General features: G+C 43.7%; 1 pseudogene; it reads right to left on the bottom strand.

The window, feature by feature from the left end:
• Positions 1 to 3,459: 3,459 nt before the first annotated feature.
• Positions 3,460 to 4,346, bottom strand: LOC144691931 (small nuclear ribonucleoprotein Sm D3 pseudogene; annotated as a pseudogene).
• Between the last annotated feature and the right edge of the window lie 4,648 nt (positions 4,347 to 8,994).

The raw sequence follows: 8,994 nt of genomic DNA, 5'->3' as shown, positions 1-8,994 counted from the left end.
ACAATATCAATGACCTTTTCCTGCACACCAGTGTCAGATACCTGAGAAGTTGCCATGACAGTTTCATCATGCAACATCCACCATTCCAGTCTTCATAATCCGGAGTCATGTATCCACATGGTATGTATGGTGATCAGCAATGTACCTTGCTGTCATGGTCGATGATTCAAGTAAGACTTTCATAAGCAGAGGGTGACAATAAATATAATGATGTCCTTACCTATAGAAGAGCCATGGAACAATTAGAATTCACAAATCCCATTATAAGTGCCTAGATAAATCTGATGGAGCTCTGCAATATAGCCCAATGAAAGTTTCACTTACAACTGCAGCTTTCTGATCTCTGCCTATAACACCATGAAGAGAGGCTCATTGCTTCTGAAAACTGAAGTGAATGATGGTGAAGGGGTTGGAAATCAACCCCTCACCCCCCACCCGTCCACAATAATAACAAGGGTGCACAGGAGGGATAATCCAGAAAAGGTTTCCTTCCTAGAAAGGAGGGTGTACAATGGACAGTTCAATGCTTTCAAAGAACAATGATTAATTCGTCATTTCACTTCACTCCAGCCTTTTCTCCCCCAAACCCTCACATAGCCTCTCACTGTCAAAAACTGGTGCCAATAATGCAGAAGTCCACATTTCCCCACATTATACCAACTCCCAAAGCACAGAGACAATCTCAGAACTAAATGTACACAAGCATTTACTACACACCATATATTCTCCAAAAAGTGTTAAAACAATCAGCTTATCGTCAACTACTCCTTAACACTATGCCTGCCTTTTCTGACAGGTAACATACTAGTTTTTACTTCTAATCTATCATTCCTACAAGGTATGTTCTCGGTGAGATGATGTTGAGATGTGGATGGCTTCCCTAGAGATCCAGAGCCCCCAGGCCACTCTCATATCAGGGAAACAACTGTCTCCGAGAGAATAGCCTTTCTCTGGCAGTTTCAAAGGATGCTAAACCCATGTGTGAAGATCCCTCGTGTATGGGAATTTGCTTAACTGATACTGAGCACAGGCTCAGAGTAGCTATTAATTGGAGTAAGTACAAACTAAATATTGCCAACCAGGTCTAAGAAACCCTGTCAGAGTAGTCCTGCTCAAATTATCTATGACAGCATTCATAGTGGCCTACAACGAAACATACAGAGTTCTTACAGGGCTCTACAGGGTAGATGCAAGAAGGATGTTTCCCCTGGCTGGGGGTCTAGAACCAGGGGACACAGTCTCATAAGTGAAGGTCATTTAGGAATGAGATGAGGAGGAATTTCTTCACTCAGAGGGTGGTGAATCTGGAATTCTCTACCCCAGATTGATGTGGAGGCTCAGTCACTGATTATGTTCAAGACAGAGATTGATAGGTTTCTACGCATTAAAGACAGCAAGGGATGTGGTGATAGTGTGGGGAAATGGTGTTGTGGTAGATCAGCCATGATCTAGTTAAATGGCGGAGCAGGTTCGAGGGGCTGAATGGCCTACTCCTGCTCCTATTTCCTATGTTCCTATGTTCCCAAGCCAGCAGGTTGCCCTGGAGATAAGTGGCACTCTCTGAAATCCAGAAGTCGCAAGTATCTCGCATTCTGAGCAGGGATGTGAGCAGTTGCTTCCACTTCTGCTGAAGCTGCATTGGATCCACCACATAGAAGCAGCAGTAAGTGTAAGTTAATGCAATTGTAATTCACCAAAATGTATGCATGTGGATGTTTGATAGAATGTTATGATTATAAGTTTTCTTTTTTCGAAGGACATATAAAATTTATTGATTCGTACCACTTCAATGTTTTTTCCATAGTTGCACTTGAAGGTCAATTTTGCCCTTTCATTAGGTTTATGATGAATGTCATTGGAGAGTGTGTAATGGATAACTGAAGAACAGTTTAGTGCAAAGGGACGCAGAGGGATGAGTGGTGTGGAGTTGGTGCAGTGACCTGGAGGATTTGATTTGTGATGACTTTTCTCTGTGCATCAACATTAGCCGATAGGGCATCCCTGGAATCTCGGGCAGGAATGGAAGTGACTGGGCGAGCAATGGGTGTCCTATCTTCAGTGGCAAGCAATGCATGGCCACCAGATCCAACAGGTGGCAGGTCTACCTCTAGAAGTCTGCAGATGTCTTCAGCCACCTCACATGTCAATCAGCCTGCAGAAGCATTGCTCTTCCAAGAGGTCAAGGAAGCTGAGTCCTTGTCGATCCCGTGACACTGTAATGCCTCCTGCTACCTCAACCCCTACTTCCCTGTGCAGCTCTCTCATGTACACCTCCCTCCTGTGCGGGTGTTGATCCGACAACTACCATGAATGGTGATAGGCTTCCTTGTGTGGTGTCAAACACATCCATGGTGCCTCACATCCTGATCTTGTCAGTTTGAAAACCTCCAAAGTTTAGAAGAAGCCATGTCCACACAAGTATGCCCCTGCCAAACATTTGGCAGAGATAACTGTGGCACCAGTAAGTGAGCTTTTATTCAGGTGAGGCAATGACAAGTTTAAATACCACCCGAACCGCAGTTCAATCTCCCCTCTGTTTCACTCATCAGTTTCCTAAGCCCAAGAAACACATGCTAAAGATGTTAAATTTAAAGGTAAATCAAATTCAATGTAAAAATATCTCATTATGGCATGAATTACCTGCCTGCACTAATGAAGGTCCCAACTGCAGCAAGTACTGTAGTTTATTTGCAGGCATCTCCATTAAACCCGGGAGTGGATGCATTGGAGTCAAGTTATGGTCGTGATCTAAAATGAATTCTTTTAACTATCCACCTGCCTCCAAACCACCCATTCTCGGAGGAAAAAATTCCTGACCATGGACCAGATGTTACACAAGAGCATAGTCTCCCCATTGAACAGTAATCAGCAGCACATGGTTACAGATCCACTGCCTTTGGTGGTTTGTTGTTTAAATGCTACACCATGTATGCCCCCAAAACAGATCTCCTGCTGCACTCTGTGATTACCAACCATGCTCTGGGGTTGAACACTCCATTCTCAATATCCTGTTAAAACATTTGACTCATGTCTCCTTGTTGTAAAGCTAACTTGTCAATTCAAATGTGAGCGATAAGCTCATTCTGAGCAGGTTGGCAGATGTAATTCTTCAAATGGAGCTGCATTTTGTCTGCAATTCGTAAACAACTGCCCTTTCTCAGCATTGCATAAATTACATAAGAGACAGATTTCCGCTAACCTCTGCGTGAAGAAATGCTTCTTGACATCACCCTGAGTGTCCGAGCTCTAATATTAAGGTTATTCCCCCATGCTTTGGTCTCCCCCAGCAGAAGAAAGGTTTTCTCTCTATCCAGCCCATCAACTCCTTTAATCATCGTAGGCACCTCAATTAGATCATCCCTTAATTGTCCATACTCAAAGGAGTACAAACCTAATCTGTCCTCATGTTTTTTTTATGGAAAAGAAAATGTTATTGACAACAAACCTCAAATTGGACTTCACATCATTCTACAGAGTTATAAAATAACATATACACAAAGCAATCCCTGGACTTCTGCTGGGTGATGGGCAAGGCAGAAACTGCCTCACCTCCTCTTCTGGAAGATGTTTCCATGGCCCATCCCACGGCCTCTCGCTGGGGCAGCCGTTTGAGCTTTGAAGATTGCAGCTTTCCCTGGCCAGCCCCCCAGTTCCCTGGTTCTTGTTCTTCGTGCTCTTTAACATGGGGACATTTTTCAGCATGTCTGGTAAGATCAGAAAGCGAATCTTGCTGCCGTGGGTGTAGACCAGCTCCAGCTGGTCCATCGCGGTAGGTGACAGTGATGTTAGACATCTGACAGTTCATGTTGCCCTCGGCCTCGATTAGTTTACCCAGGTAAACACCCCACCTGTATTGGTCTCGCAGGTCACCACATGGCCCTCCACCTCATGCAGCACTTTGCTGGGAACCCCGATCGACATGATTTCACCCTTAGAGCCCCCAATAATAACAATCTGTTGAATCTGCGATGTATCCCCTCCAAGGCCGATATATCTTTCCTGAGGTGTGGTGCCCAGAACTGAATGCAGTGTAGCAAAACAAAAAGGAAAAATCAAACCAAATCTGACTGAACAATTTCTATGGTGTGTCAGCAAAATAGAAGCGAGGTGGGAGGGGACAAAGAGAACCATGGGCTGGATTTAACAAAATGCCGTGGGCCCTACCACCTGCCCCGGTGAAAGATTTGGGGGTGAACTTTCCCTTACTCCAGAAGCTTGCCTTACAGGGATCTAACATTCGAAGGAGCATTAATTGGTTTATGTGGGGCATCCCCTCCCCCACCCCCATCTGGGCAGGAAGCCCTGTCTCAGAGAGCTGCTGGCCAATCAAATGGTCAGTGTCTTTGTGATCCTGGCAGCACCACTGAGAGCGGTGGCCACTGCTGGGACTACAGGCAGTCCTCAACATCGGGAAGTCAGAGCCCAAGTGAAAACTAAGTGGGGATGAGCAGATCGCTGGGGCCAGGCTAGAAGGCCCTGGTGAGGGGGGAAGAGGGGGTAGGGGGGGCATGGGTAGGCAGGTCCTGGGGGAGGGAAATGGGGTGAAAACAACCTTTGGGGGAGCCTCCAATGAGCCAAAGTGTCTGTTAGGGAGGTACCCCCCAACCCTGCTCACCACCAGCCCACGTAGCCCAGCTGCCAGGCTGGGCACTTGGCATGGGCCTCTCCCACCGATGGTTAAATCCCAGCGGTACTGGGAAGAGGTCCTTAAGTGACCATTAATTGGCCACTTAAGGGTCTCAGTTGGGCCAGGGGGCAAACCGCCTGAGGTAACATTGCAGCAGATGGGGGGATAGGTATGTGACGGGCATGCGCCCATGGTATCTTAGGGGCCCAGGCACCCCCCACCCCCTAGCAAACCTGCAGGGGGCTGTAAAATCCAGCCCCATGTTACACAAGAGTGGCAAAATATATTTCCTGCAACATGGTGTTTAGCTGCAATCTGTCTGTCACCTGAAAAACAAGAAAGGACAAATAAAGCAGCTTTATTGTTACTGGGCCAACATTTCCTTCATGGTTTCCATTGCACATACAAGAGCAGTGATGTATCCTGCTTATAATTAAATGTGTGGCACCTGAGAGAGCCTAGCAGATAAAACCAAAAGGAAATATTTTACAATCCTGACCCCACAAAGGGTGTAAAGATCCTTTTTCACCTGAAGAAATGTTTTTATAAAATGGGTGAATGAAGGGGGCAAAGGTTATGTAGCTCTTTTCGCTGTTTCCTCAGGCTAACTGACCCCATATGCATCTGAAAAACAGAATGTCAGCTAAGGTGACACAATCGCATAGCGCTCTCATTTCAGATGCTATTCGAATTATTATTTTTCTCCTGCCCTACGCCAGCTGGCAAAGTGCCTGTTTTAAGCTGGGAAGGAAATCAGGAAGTCAGCATCAAACTTTGCCCCACGCAGATACTGGAGAAAATTTCACTGGCACAAAATTCCGGCATCTAGGCAAGCAGCTGCTGCAGTCTGTTTCTGAAAGGGCTGGCCGCCCAAAAATTCCATTCCAATGGACAAATGAACGGAAGAGAAAACTGATTTATCATGCAGAACAAAACAGAGAGAACCTTCAGACCTTTCCGATGATTGAGTTTCTCTGAGGCAGTTTCATTAAAAAAACAACTAGTTTATTTTAAATTAATAAGAAGCAGAACTTGCAAGCTTCAGTAGGTGAGCACAGAGATATGGCATCACTGGTATTTTAGATTCATATTCCAGGCAACAGTCCAGATGGCGAGAATCAGCACAGAAACCACTGAGCACTCTTATTAACTAGCCTGAATGCTATTATAAATTTGCAGCAGAAAGGTCAAAAAAGCACTAGACAGAATTTTTTCATATACTGGAAAGAGCCGGAGTTAGACTGAATTAACAATATCCTGTGAAAATAGCAATACCAGTAAGAAAGGAAGAGTAATTGACTGATAATGGATTGATAAAATAATCCATTCACCCAATGTTACACTGCTGGCATTTATTAGTTATTGGTTCAGAATAATATTAAACCCACGGTTAATAACTTGCTGGATGTGCAAATTCTAGAGAATAAGCATGCAGTTATTTTGCCAAAGTGCAATTAAGATCCTACACCTATAGCAGAGAGGTATAGAATAATTATGCTGATATAAAAGGGGCTATTTTGATTGATTAATTGTGATTTCCGTAGCAGTAGCCAATTGCAGCAAGGCCAATGACTGTTTAATCAAACAGTAGTAAGGAAGTAGTAAGGAAGAATATCTCTATCATGCTTGCTGTATTTAATACATCATAATAAGATAGTAATTAACCTGTTATATCTCTTCACTTACAAGTTAGGTTTTTTCTTTTTTAGAGAAAGAATGTATACATATAACCAATGGCATTGGACTGTTTTGTAATTTCACTGAAGCCTGTCTTAGCTCCAAAGTTACTTAAATATATTTGATTTAAACCTATATTCGAATTACACTTTTTAATCAGAGCATTAACGTGCAGCGATAGAAAAGCTAAAGAAATGAAACAGCCTTAAAAATTGGGAACATGCACTGAAGGAAAGCACAATGTATTCCGACATACAAGGACCAAGTTAAACCAGGACAGTGATGGAGCTATTGAAATGCTAGGGCATAGAGCTGACAGAATGGACTGGCTCAAAAAAGTGGGTGAGGGAACGGTAATCTTATGTGACTGGCAATCAAAAAGCCTGGAGTAATAATCCAAAGAGCATGTATCCCACCATGGCAGTTTGGGAATTGGAAATCAGTTCTTTCAGGAAATTAAAAGCTGGCAGCAGCAAAAGTGATCATAAAGTTTGTCAGATTGTTGTCAAAATCCAAATGGTTCATTAATGTCCCTCAGGGAAGGAAACCTGGCATCTTCACCTGGCCTAGCCTAATATGACTCCAGTGTAAGCATGGCAATAAGGTGGCAGGGGGTAATCCTGGCTTTCCCACCTCACCTTCCTCCTTGTCTTTCAATTGAATACCAAGTTGAAGGACACGCAAAGAAACCAGGTGCTGGGGTTTCTGCCTAGACCCACATAGAGTGGAGGCTCTGAGGGGATCCAGGTAGTAACCAATAGATTTTTGAAGGCAATACAGGTCTTGGTGCCCAGTAAGGCCCAGACACAAGCACTAACCCTCAAATTTGCCTTCCACTATCTTTAGCTGCTTCATCAATGCTCTTTTTTCATTCCATCATGACACCAGAAGTGGGGAGGTTTGCTGATGATTGCAATGTTCAGTTCCATTCGTAATTCCTCAGATAATCAAGCAGCCGGCTCCTTCATGCAGCAAGAAAACATTCAGGTTTGAGTGAAAAGTGGCAAGTGATATTTATGCCACAAACATGGCAGGCAATGACCATTTCCAACAGAGAGAATCTAGCCACCTCCTTGACCTCTAGCCACTTTAACTTTCAACAGCATTATCAACTCACCCACTGTAGTAATTAATGTTTTATTTAGTGTTCAATGTACCTTTAAGAATAGTACTTGTTAAGGAAGATCACATGATCTGTAGTAACCAATAGGAGAATAGCGCGGCTATCTCAGCAGAGATGGAGTTAGAGTTGAAAGCACACACGTGGTTGCTGTTGAGTATATTGTAAATAAACTTAAAGTTTCCATACAAAAAATGTCTGCTGATCAACTCTATCATTAATAGTACAACTCGGCAACCCTACAACAAACTGGCGATGAGGATAAATCAGATCCGGTACTGTCCCTCGCCCAGCAATTGTGAGTATCTAAGATAATTATAAAGAAAGGAAGATATACCCATCAGGCATACTGTCACTTTAAGTTAAAGAAAAAAATGGGCCCCAATCCAAATGGCTGAGAAATCTCCCGGAGCACCCCCAACATTTAAAATAAAATACCAAAATGCAAGACCCCTGAGTGAGAATCCACAAGACGGGTGAGAAAAACAAAGAAAGGGAGAACCTGTGCTTAAATTGTAAAATAGGTGGTAGCCTCGCAGGCTCAGTAGATTAGAGAAGTTTGTGCATTGCTTGCAAGTTTAAAAAAGAGCAGTAATCAGAGCAGAAATCAGTGCTGCAGTTTTAAAATTAAACGAAAACAGAAACAAAAAAAAGAAAATAGCCCAATTGGATCACAAGGCCGCTGGGACTCCCAAAGTATGGGACATCCAACATCAAAAGAACCTGCGAAGTTTAAAAAAAAAGCAAAAACCCAGCAGAATCGCCAAGAAAAGTGAGAAAAACCCACTGCTGTGATTTTCTTTCGAACAGGAATGAAGTTTTACAAAGTTGAAGGAGAAGAAGTCCCACAAACACAAGGAGCCCGCCAAAACTGGAAAAGCGTGGGAAACACAGCACAGAAAAGCCGACAGCTGCAGAGACAGCCCGGGTTTAAAAAAACGGTGGTAGCTCTTAAAGCAGCAATACATTTAAAGTGGTAAATAGAAGAAAAATGGCTATGGACAGAAAATTAGAACAGACCCCAGAGAGAGGGCAGCTCTGCAGAAGACCATATGACCATAAGACGTGGGAGCAGAAGTAGGCCTTTCGGCCCATCGAGTCTGCTCCACCATTCAATGAGATCATGGCTGATCTGAAAATCCTCAACTCCACTTTCCTGCCTTTTTCCCATAACCCTTGATTCCCTTATTGGTTAAAAATCTGTCTATTTCAGCCTTGAATATACTTAACGAACCAACCTCTACAGCCCTCTGCGGTAAAGAATTCCACAGATTCACTACCCTCTGAGAGAAGAAATTCCTCCTCATTTCTGTTTTAAATAGGTGACCCCTTACTGAGATTATGTCCTCTGGTCCTAGACTCTCCCACAAGGGGAAACAACTTCTCGGCATCTACCCTGTCAAGACCCCTAAGAATCTTATATGTTTCAATAAGTTCGCCTCTCATTCTTCTAAACTCCAATGAGTACAGGCCCAACCTACTCAACCTCTCCTCATAAGAAAATCTCTCCATACCCAGGATCTCTGGACTGCCTCCAATGCCAGTATATCTTTCCTTAGATAAGGGGATC

This window comes from Cetorhinus maximus, chromosome 16, assembly GCF_964194155.1.
Source record: "Cetorhinus maximus chromosome 16, sCetMax3.hap1.1, whole genome shotgun sequence".
Classification (NCBI taxonomy): Eukaryota; Metazoa; Chordata; class Chondrichthyes; order Lamniformes; family Cetorhinidae; genus Cetorhinus; species Cetorhinus maximus.
This window is presented reverse-complemented; position numbering and strand designations above follow the sequence as displayed.